A 12,107-nucleotide genomic window follows, 5' to 3' on the forward strand; every position below is an offset into this window, starting at 1 on the left:
ATCAACTAAAACTCTTAGATACCTAAAAGATGACGTTTCGGCAATAGTTTAACATGAGCAATCAGCTTCTCCTCGACAAGAATGTATTTTAATTGATACGTTTTTGCATAGTGACTGCTTGTTGTTCTTAATACAAAATGTTAGATATCTCGTTTTAGTACACCTATCAACTATATGCAAGCATGTGTACCTCCCTCTAACTTCAATTTTCATGTTGATTATCACCTACTGTTACTGTTACTGTGGGCTTGCACAGTTTCACTTTGATTATTACTTTGTTTAACTAATTATATTTGTATATTATTTTGCACCCAACGAATAACTGTTATTGGCCTAATACTATGTAAAAATACCTATGTAAATTATATATCTACGGCTGTTGTTGTCCTGAATACCAATAAAATAAAAAATAAGTATAGTTTAGTGTATGTAGATTATGCAAGAGCCACTCATGTACCAGATTAAAACCATTTTAACTTGTTAACCTCCTCCCAAGAGTCACCACAGAATAAGACAGCGGTATCATCCGCAAATGATATTATTTCAGCATTACCAATATTAAGGCGACATAGTTCATCGATATAGATAAGAAATAAGGTTGGGCCTAGGTCACTGCTTTGCGGCACCCCGTATTCGATATTGTCCTCTTTACTATACAAATCTCCAACTCTTACAGACTGTTTCCTATTTTGTAGATAGTTACTAAAAAGATGCAGCGGTGTGCCCCGTATCACCATGTTCTCCATTTTCTTAATAAGCAAGTAGTACAGTCAGCGTTAAAAGTAGCGGATCAAACAGGGTTTCAAAAGTATCTACTTACCAGTGGTTCTATATGTAGAACAATTAAGACGGTAAAATATATACTTTTGAATGGAAATTTTAGAGATTTATCTATATTTGGAAAAGTTATCCGGAATATCAGATACTTTTGTCGCGTTGTTTCATCCGCTACTATTGATGCTGACTGTACCGCATCTTCCGTAGATTTGGATTCTCTAAAGCCATGCTGATTTTTGCTTAGTAGATTGTTTGTTTCTAGGTAATTTTTTAGTTTTTTTTTTCTAATACTTTCGACAATGCTGGTATAGGGATATGAGTCTATAATTTGAGATACAGTTTCTGTCTCCAGACTTGTATATAGGGATCACCACAGATCGTTTATAATATCAGGAATATCAGGAAATATACCTGTTTTTAAGCAGAGATTTTATAGGCAGAGCCAGGGTATAGTCCGCTCTTTTGGGATCTAAGTTATTATCTATTATATTAATAGTTAATCTCCTAATAAAATTATATTTTTAAATTGTTTGAGTTTTGATAAGATGCGATCTACTGATAAAGTAAAATTGTCTGTATTCCTAAACGAAGGGGGTCTATAAATCGAAACAAATGCATATCCTACTCCAATTGTCGAAACTAGACAGTTTGCTTCTAAACATTCTATAGGTTCAGAAGTTTGTAAAGGGATATCAGACTTGACATAAACAACTATTCCATCATTTTGATTAATGTGGCGGTTACTTTTGACAGTATTATAGCCTTCTAAGGTAGGTATGTAGGTATCATCTGTAAGCCAACATTCGGACAATACTATAATGTCGAAAACCATTTCGAATCTTCTTATTAATACTTGCAAGTCATCAAAATTGCGGTTAATGATTCTAATGTATTATGAGAGAATTTTTGTGTGTTCATTTAAATTTGCGAAAACACGCTTACAGGATTCAGGATCAGCATACATATGCTTAGTATATGAGGAGGTATAGGTTTACAGGTTCCGCTTAAAAAAAATTGTTTTGCAAGTTTTGAAAAAAAAAGGAAAACCTATAAACCTATTTTGTCAATAACATACAAAAAAAACACGAAGTAAGGCAAATGTTTAGAGGTGGAATAACATTTTTCTTTTTTTGTATGAAGGACGGTCACGTGCAATACTTCCCTCTTAAGATGTTTGTCGAACTGTTGAAAATAATTAATATGTGTGTAACAGTCATATCTCTGCGATGACATTAGCTGAGTCGTCAGTTTGTCATACCGAAACGTTAATACAATAGACCATTAAAATTGCACATTGAAAAGGTTAGTGAAAATTATCCATTAAAAATGGAAGGAAAATTAATTATCAATTGCATTAACATCAATTACGTAAGTTTTTGGAACAATAAGCAATTAAAAATAATTAATGTTATTGCTTCACAAACTATTAAAAATTGAATTAAGTGTTAATGGAAATTAAAAATGTGATTGATAATTAACAATTAACATGAATAAATATCGTATTTTTATAAAAGGCGTCCAAGGGATCATAAGGTCTGCAAGACTGAACTTATATAAGTTTTGAGTATATATTACTCATCCACCTTGTGAACCCTGGCAGTACCTAGTGGAACTCAGGTTTGGTGCAACATAGGTACACGCTATTTTGGTTATCCGACTTGCCTTAAAGCACTTGGGAGAGCAGTATCCAAGATAGAGCTGATGCTGAACCCTGGCATGTGGTATATTGGGGTACACTGATTCACATGCATTGATTTGCGCTAATTCATAGTGAGAACATACGCAATATTGCCATAGATTCTTGTAAGAAAGAAGTATGCAGCAAAATGACACCGGTAAATAATGTTTTTGAAAAAATTGTGACAAATTTGCATGAAGCCGATTCCAACTTTAGTATGTGCTCCTTTGATGAAATAAGAAGTTCTTTATATAGGGTCAGGCAGAAGTTTCTAAAGCAAAATAATACGGAGTTTAATCGGTTATAAAATGTCAAAGTCCCTGATTTATTGGTTCACGAATTTCTGACAGTGGAAGATGGATATACCGATAAAATTTTAATTTTTTCGACGAAGATTGGCACCGAATTAATGAGAAATCTGCAGAAAACCCCATACAATATCTTGGTGATGGAAACATCGGGGCGCTGTTATTGGTTTTCAATAAAAAAAACGGTTCTGGCACTCCTCCTGGCCATGGCGAATCTCAAGAAACAATAAATGATGACATCGATTCCTTTTACATCTACTACTGACACTTCATTTTTAAGTGGTCAAGATAGCATCTGTAGTAGCAGTTTAAACGAGTTTTTAAGGTGACAGTCCATTTCCAACTGCAGCTGCACTACCGTTCGAAATTACTGGTGCGACATTACTGCAGCGGCCGACTGCTGCTGCTTGCGGCGTGCAGTCGCGGCAGCGTTCGACAGTTGATTGTCAAAGTCAATGAATAATGTCACTGTCAGACGTATAAATAAAATTACTAATTTACTTATTTGTATTTTTTACGAGAAGAAGTAAGTGACGATAATGCTACATGGTACACGAAAACGAAAAACAGTTTGCCTTTCTACAAAAGTCACATTCAGTCGAAGGCAGCTACGCAATATTATTAAAAAACCAGATATTGTTGGTGATCGTTTGTTTGCCGATTAAATGAATAACAATTTAACTTCAAATTGAAGAAATACAACCAAATTACTCGAATTAAATGAATGCAGAGGAGAAATATTTCTTCACTTAAGGTAAGTTAACATTTTGAAATTATCTTCCCCATCCTCTTGACTAAATGCGTGACCACCGCACACAGCAACCCGACGAGAGCGGACTCATGTTGCTCGTGATGGATACGGTATGCGCACTTGATCCACTTGCATCACGTGATCCAGCCTAATCCAGCCGGTGGTGTCTGCACGTTTTTGGTGGCCTAGTACCGCCTGGATGTAGAAGTCTGCGATAAACGTCCCCTCAAAAAGCTAGGTAGGCTCTTTTATCCCGGGTTTACTTTATTTTTGCAAAAAGATTCGTGGGCTTCGGCGATGGCGATGCGACAAAATAAATTCTCCAATGCAGTCGTTCAGTGTTAGCAAAATATTACAGATTTATCTTTCTGAGTTTTCATATTAAACCAATCTTTCATTAGTTACCTAAAAGTAAAGAATAAACGAATAAATTGATTTGTAAGAGCTATAATTACGCAATTTACACTTAATATGTCCAGTTTCCTATTTCAAACTAAAGCACAAATTTAAATCTTATAATCGCTCTTGTATTGCAGGTGTCCATGGGCGACGGCACTCGTGGTCGTGGCAGATACAGTTTATGACTAGACCATATAAAACTTGATGGGCGAGACAAGAAATCCTTTATGAAGAAAGCTATTTACGTTAGCCAAGGGGCTGATAGAAAGAATATTTAATAAATTAATTGGAATAATAAATATTTTCCTCGTGATGGTGTGATAAAATAAATTCGTGTTGCGCTCTGTAGCAAAGTTTGTTTATGCCTTGAAGTCCCCACAACTGTCAATACAATTTTATTTTAAAACCGCTGTCGCTTCTCTTGTGGTTCAATTTTGTAATTTTTCTTACGATTGAGTATCCATATGCTACCATGAGGTGTTAAACAACAACTTTGACTTTTGTATTTCTAGGTAATGCAACTGAATTATTGCTTCTTTTATCTCAGAAATGGCTTTGAAATGACAAAGTGAGAAAGTGTCACGATATTATACACCGTGGGCTGGTAAAACCTGATAGATTTAAAGTTGTATTCTTAATCGCATTTAGAGGCTAAAATATCATACAAATTTTCTGTAATCGGTCTTCTTTCAGAGATAATGGCAATTCTTGCGAAAATTTGTTTCTGCAATAACTTTGTGAAAAACGCCTTTTTCGCTGCGGCGCTGCCTCTATGTGACTTGGTTTAGTCATACCTTCTGACAGACATTACTCAACTAAAAAGAACACTCGCAATTTTGATCTATAGATGAATTAAGAAAAATTACTTCTTAGTTGTAATGTTTTTTTTTTTTTCGCCAAGATGTAGAAAGAAATAACGTGCTGTGTGCAGAAAATGGCTTTTAAATCGGCTAAAAGAAAAAACAACATTTCTTTTCCGAATTTTACTGAACATTTTTTGATCCTCAGGAATGCGTGGTTAAGATCTGTCGGATTTTACCAACCCACGGTGTATATAATATGATATTACGACACTTTCACATTTTATCACGCCAAATTCACTGTGCCACGGTACTGTCAGCGAGAATTCAGTAATTAATCCTGTTAAATATAAGCATCACAGAAACTCCTAAGCACGCCTCCAACTCCAGAAGTGATAGATGCGCGTTGCCGACCCTTTAAAAACCTGTACACTTCTTTTTTCAAGAACCCATTCTGTAGACCTTCAGTAAAACCTCGGCAGGGAGCTCATACTAAAGCCGGAGCGCCCGCGGGAGGAAATTCCTCTTAAGCCGCACAGTGCGCGACCATTGTGGCCACTAAAAAAATGTAATTTACTGTGGTTTCGTAATATCTTAACACAAATACAGAGGATACAGAGTAAGCTATTTCATTCGAAACATTTTCTCAGTCAAAATTTGGAAAAAGAGAGAAAGAGGAAAGAGAGAGGAAATTGCATACGACCACTCCGTTCAGTATTAGAATCATCATAGAAATATTATGTTGTCACATTTTTATGCTATGTGTACATGATTGTACGTTAATGGTTAGCATACCTACATCGATCTTATTCTAACACATAAGTGCGTCCTGTAATTTAGTAGTAGTAGTAGTAAAACTTTTTATTGTACAAAAATGAACACAAAACAGGAAAAAAACACTCATCATTAATACTAAGGCGAACTAGTTTTCCAGTTTTTTCACTATTATTAGTTTGTAAATAATTTATATATACATACATACATAGCTACTATCTACTTATTGCCTACCATAAAAATCTTAATTTGAAAATCGTATAGGGACCGTGCGCGTTGGAGGGTCTGCCATCTTGTGGTGTGAATCGGAACCATAAACAGGCACATTTACACGTCAAGTGTTTTCTTATCGGAACAATAAACATCACATTTACGCTTCGCGCCAAAAATTTGACAGCTCCTGTGCTGCCTCCTACAGTTCATGCACGCTCCCTATATTTGCCTCTCTATCGTTCTTGCCCTTTCGAGCTTATAGCTGTTCTCGGAAAACTACGAAAGAAGAAAGAAAAAAGGAAAGAACTGTTTATTTAATAAATTTATCAGGAAACATTAAAAAAAACAATAAGAGCAACGCCAAGATACAGAGGAACTACCGCGAAACACAGAAACTATCGGGGTTGTTTATCCGCGGGTGTAATAAACTCCTTATATTGTAGTGGGTATATCCTCTTTGCTTAGAGCTACTAATATCTGTGACCAAAGACATTTCTGTAAAGATTTGACGTGCGGTTCGCAGTTGCGGTCGTATGTACACCAAACACTAAAAATCACCATGCTACGTGCAGTCGGTCTTGTCATCATTTTACTATGGAATTTGACAATAACACTGACGCATTCAGGCCGCTGCAGTAATGTCGGAGCAGTAGTGCAGCTGCGGTCGGAAATACGTTAAAGTTACCATATCACGTGCAGTCGGTACCGTCATTGATTTTACTATGGAAATTGACAATAACACCGACGCGTTCAGGCCGCTGCAGTAATGTCGGAGCAGTAGTGCAGCTGCGGTCAGAAATGGACTGTCACCTTTATTCTATTAAAACATGAAAATCAAAAATTAAGTGTATTTTGGGAAAAAGCCGGTTTGTGAATTATTATGGGAAACAGTTGTTCTGTGATTGAAATTTAGAGTATTTTAGGAAAAGATCCTTCTGTGTATCGTTCTGTGTATTTATGATCTTAAGCCCATTTTGAATTGGCCCCGTATTGAGGAAAGTGCAAATCGAGAACGGCTCATTTTGGTAACAAGTTCATTTGAGTTTCATTCGTTATGAGAATAGTTTTTATAATATTGGTAGTAATTGTGGATTAGTGTTTTGAGTTTAGTGTCGCATGCACCGGAAAGCCAGGATCGTCACGGCGTGGTTCAGCGTAGCAAGTCCCGTTAATCAAGTAGCTACCAGTCAGCTGAGCTGGCACAGCCGGACTCCCAGCGGCAGCGGCAAGTACCTATACCTTTGTAAGGAGCATGAGATAAACCTTTTGTTATCTTTTTTATAGTTAAATGTTTTTATTTATTTACGTAAAACTAAATAACAATGTCAAACGAGGATGAGAAACAAAAGGCTTTGGCTGCAAAACGATTGGAAGAATTAAGTGTTTAGCGACGTTCCACTGAGGCACTAGAGACAGGATGTTTTAAATTAAGAAAATACAAGTGTTTGAAGATTCTTACATAAATACACAAGAAAATTATATCATTAGCCTAGCACTCTTGGGTTAGGATGGAGCCCAATTAATGAACTTTAAACTTTCCTGTGAAAAATCCTATTCAGTTTTATGCGATTCACCAAAGTTTATTGAGATGCACGTTTTCAGTGACGCATCGACGTCAGTCACCTTTGTTTTGCGTTAATGACCTAGTTCTGGTAGACACTCATTTGCTTAGTAACGCTAAGCTCATACATTTCTAGATAGAACTGTTAAGCTAGATTGTTGTTAGGTCGATTTTATCAATATTAACAAACCAATACATGAACCAACGTTGCAGGACCCCTGAATATTTGGTCACAGTCTAGTGATTTGTTTGATTAAATGATTGAAATGATTTGCTACTTTGGTTTAAGTTTAAATGAGTATTAATTCAACTTGTTTTGTTCCTAGAATATTGATTGTTTTGTAATATTTGAAATGGAATTAAGATTACATACTTAATTAAATTCATACCTTGAAATCGCTTGTATTATTTTATTTCTAATACCTTCTTATAATCATGGAAAGTTAAATTAAAAGTCAAAAGATTGATTGATGGTTTTAACTCATGTTTAACTGAACCTCTACGATTAGAAACAAATCTCAGAATAATAAAACCTCAATAAAACAAACCAAAGAAACAAATTATAATGCTAGGCCACATTATCGGGCGAAGATTCTTGTCGCGTTGTCGCAATAAAAACACGAACTACATGGCCACATATTGTCGCAATAAAAGTTTCGGGCGAACTAAATCAAAATCAGTCAATCTGGAATGAGCTAGGCGGTACCCTTTGATCTAAAGGTTTAACGAAGAAATTCATGCCAAAACGGGATGGTCCCTATCGCATAGTAAAGTTATTAGTCCAACTTCTTATGTTATATCTGACATACAAACCAATACCAACCTGGGTGAATACCATAGTTCTGATTTGACACCATTCACACCAGGTCAAGGTATTCCTTCGGTGCCTGTCCAACCACGACGACTACGTGGACGCCCTCGTAACTTAGCGCGAGATGATAATGTTACCAAGCTCCCAACGGGTCGTTCTGGGAACTTAGAGGGGGAGTGTATAACGCGTCAATCTCAATCGTCGGCCCGGCCGAACGAAACTCGCGGATAGGATGATTTCATTGCTGCACCGCATTTGCCAATCACGGTTCCGAATCGAAACGCGCCGCGCGTGAGCGACCAGATAGAGATATGTTCCCGCCGCTCCCGCGCAGTCCGGCAACCGATGCGTTACAGATAATGTGCTTAACTGTTAATAAATTTGCTGATCAAAGCTAAATAGTGCATAATTTCTAATAAGTTCCCTTATGTGTTCTGTAAACCTGTGCAATTTATTATTAGAATAAACTTTTATTCTGTAACAGTGTCTTTTCACTTAAAATATAGCCTCCTCGCACGAACCCGAGCTAGCTGGCGTTACAAAGTTGAAAATAATACTCATTACTTTATTCGCAATACCTCAGGGCACATCCTAGGGATTTAATATCGATAAAAAAAGTTATCGATATGATGATATAAACAGAGCGTTTTATTTTAGGGTTCCGTAGTCTACTAGGAACTTCGCAAAAAACTAATTATAGTAATTATGGATACATTACCTTAGAATGGCGGACTGGTTGTACTGGCAACGTTATTTCTATATATATGTATGCGTGAGAAGGAGCGTAAACAAGGCCTTGTACGCGCATCGATTAGGTTTCGACTTCATTTTGGCAGAATACTGCCCTTCTTATAAATAGTGCAGTAACTCTTGTTTCTGTCTAAATAGAGTAACATAGATATTCGGAATCAGCAAGACGAGGTCTACAATTTCGTATTTGACGTGTAATACTTGACTTTTCATTGACAATAACTGCAGTAACTTAGAATTCTGTATACAGTTTACCAAGCATAAGTGCAATAAGTTTAGGTACTGCACAAATTTTTCGAACAGATTTGTTAAACTGTTAGTATTGTTTTGTTAAAAGTGCAGTAACCATAGTTTAAGTTAGTTAGTTAATAGTTAAATTAGTTAAGTGGAAGAATCCACCTTAGAATATTGAGCACACTATTCATACGGGCAGTAACTATACTTACTGCACTTTTAAATGTGAGAAAACTTCTTAAATATTATTCCTTGATAGTCTGCAGTAAACGGTAATTACTGCAGCTAAGCTTAGAAAATAGTTTTTCAGTTTGGTAACATTCTTAATTATATTGTGCAGTATGTCTCAAGTTACTGCATTTTTATCTAGGAGGAAGGATATTTTTTGCGGATCAACTTGGTGGCGGAGGGTACGGTAATAGAGGCGGGGACTGCATTTAACATTGAAGCTTTGTACTACTAGGCCCAACAATCAAAGAACATATGCCATTAACTGCAATTTGGAACGAAAGCATTTGTGGAAGGAATCGTGAAGACATCATTTCTGCTCTTAAAGCATTTTTGATAAGTCAACGTGATGTCAATAGCATTGTTCTTTGGGTTGACAATTGTTCAGCACAAAATATTTGGGCATTCCTGTATTCTTAGTAAACATTATTAACAGTAATGTCATTGCCGCGGATTCAGTCATCATTAAGTATTTTTAACCAGGCCATTCTTTCACCACAAAGTGGAGTTATCTATGAAAATAAGAAGAAATTATATGACTTTAAAGATTTCATCGATGTTGTACAAATGTCCAACTAAAGAAAACTATTGTGAAAGTTATGGATATTTCAGATTTCCAAGTCCAAGATTTCCAGTCTCAGCATAGTATTTGCAATAAAATCCCCAGAATTCATTTAAAAGATATTGTGTACGTTAAAGTTGAGACAGGAGAATTCGATTTAAAGTATTAAACAACAGTCAATGGGAGGCTTTAAATTTTTGCTGGTAAAAATCCAAAAAAATCAAACTTTTGTGTGTGTGTTGATTGAGCGTAAGTTGGAGATAATTATAAAACAAGTTCCATTCATGCCTGAAACAAGGCACGGACAAGACAAGGCAAGGACTTTTGGAGAAATTAACCTGTTAGCAGCGGGTCTGCAGGAGTTCCTACTTTGATAATTTTTTAATGTTATGTGTATGTAGAAAAAGTGCCGTGAAAAACAGGTGCCCCTCTATACCGCCTTAAGAAAGCCTTTGACTTGGTCAGTCGCGAAGAGCTCTACAGGGTACTCGAACACTTTGGTTGCCCAAACATTCTTTTACATATCATTAAATCCTTCCATGACAACATGCGTGGTACTGTGGTATTTGACGGGGAGGAATCTGACCCATTTAATGTAAATCGAGGTGTAAGACAGGGATGCGTTCTTGCTCCCACCCGTTTTGGTATCTTCTTTTCTGTTCTCCTCATGGTGGCCTTTACAGAATATGACGTCGGATTTCATCTGCATACAAGGAAAGACGGGCACCTGTTCAACATTAGTCTGGTAAAATCAAATAAAAACAGATGCCACCTGCTGGTCAGAGAGCACCTATACGCAGATAGTGCTGCATTGGTCACTAACACAGAGTATGGGCTCCAAGATCTGGTAACAAAATTTAACAATACCTGTCGACTTTTTGAAATGACCGTGAACAGTAAAAAGACCGTGGTTCTCGCTCAAGGCACGGATCATATACCCAGAATCATGCTTGGTGACAATACTCTTGAAGTAGTCGAGAACTTTTGTTATCTTGGATCGACAAGTTGAGCAATGATTGAGAGACGGATAGATAGAGCTGCTGCCAACTTTTGTAATCTTCAAGCTCGAGTCTGGAATAACAACAAATTGAAACTGCCTACTAAGATTCTTGTTTACAAACGATGCGTCTTAAGTGTCCTCCTGTACGCATCCGAAGCGTGGACAACCTACTCCAAACAAGAGCGTCGCTCAAATGCTTTCCACATGCGCTGCCTACATACGATTCTAGGAGTCACCTGGAAGGATCGTATGACAAACGGAAGGGTTCTCGACATTGTCGACTGTTGCAGCATCACTGCCACCCTAAAACAGTGAGGGTTGCTAGCCACCCCATAACATGTTCTACGTATGAAGTACGCAGAAAGTGCTGTGCTGCAATTGGACTTTACAGCCACAGGAAAAGATGTGCCCCACCTCCGATCTCCGTCAGCGCACGGACTCTTCTTCCTCTTAACTATCGCTGCAACAATTATCTGTCATGATGCTGTGGCCAATGATGATGATGTGTATCTTAATTCTGCCTTCATTGTTGAATTTGGCTGTGATTAGGAAGTGATTATTGTTTGTATTTGATAGGTACATATTATTGTTTTAAGGTTGTGCTAATTTTTTTTGTCACTAAAATAGTCTATGAGATACAGTTAAAAAAGAAATTATTATTCAAACCGCTTTTTCAGGAAAACTGGTTTGAACGAGTTACTGCACTTATCATTAGGAGGGCAGAATACTGGAAGTATTTTTCTTTGTGTGTGTATTATTTTAAGAAGCCACGTGAAATAATGTAGATAATGAAATGACTGTGTAGAGTTTCAAGTTAAGGCTCCTCCTCTCGCACTTACTCTGACCCATTTTTGATATTAAATATGACATTTTCTGAGCAGAAAAAAATTATAACAATCTACAAGATATGAACAATGAAATGGTCTTTCTAAAAATATATTTTAGAATTAATTGATACAAAATTGCTGTTTTTTATGTGTTTTCGAGAAAACTAAAATAAATTAACTTCTAGCAAAGTAAATAAAACAAACGAGTTAACGTGCTAATTTACTGGTAAATTTAAATCATTGTACCACATGTCAAACCCAACATTTCACAAACATGCTCGAGTACTCTCGAGAACAAACAGAGGTCATTTATTACGTACTCAAAAGGGTCACAGGGAAACGTGGGAACGTTTAGGGTACGCATTTACGTTTCTGCGGCTCCACTTGAGCGCTAGAATTTTTTCGAGGGTCATCAAAACGAAATCTATACCGTA

The sequence above is a fragment of the Cydia pomonella genome, chromosome 1 (genome assembly GCF_033807575.1).
Source record: "Cydia pomonella isolate Wapato2018A chromosome 1, ilCydPomo1, whole genome shotgun sequence".
NCBI lineage: Eukaryota > Metazoa > Arthropoda > Insecta > Lepidoptera > Tortricidae > Cydia > Cydia pomonella.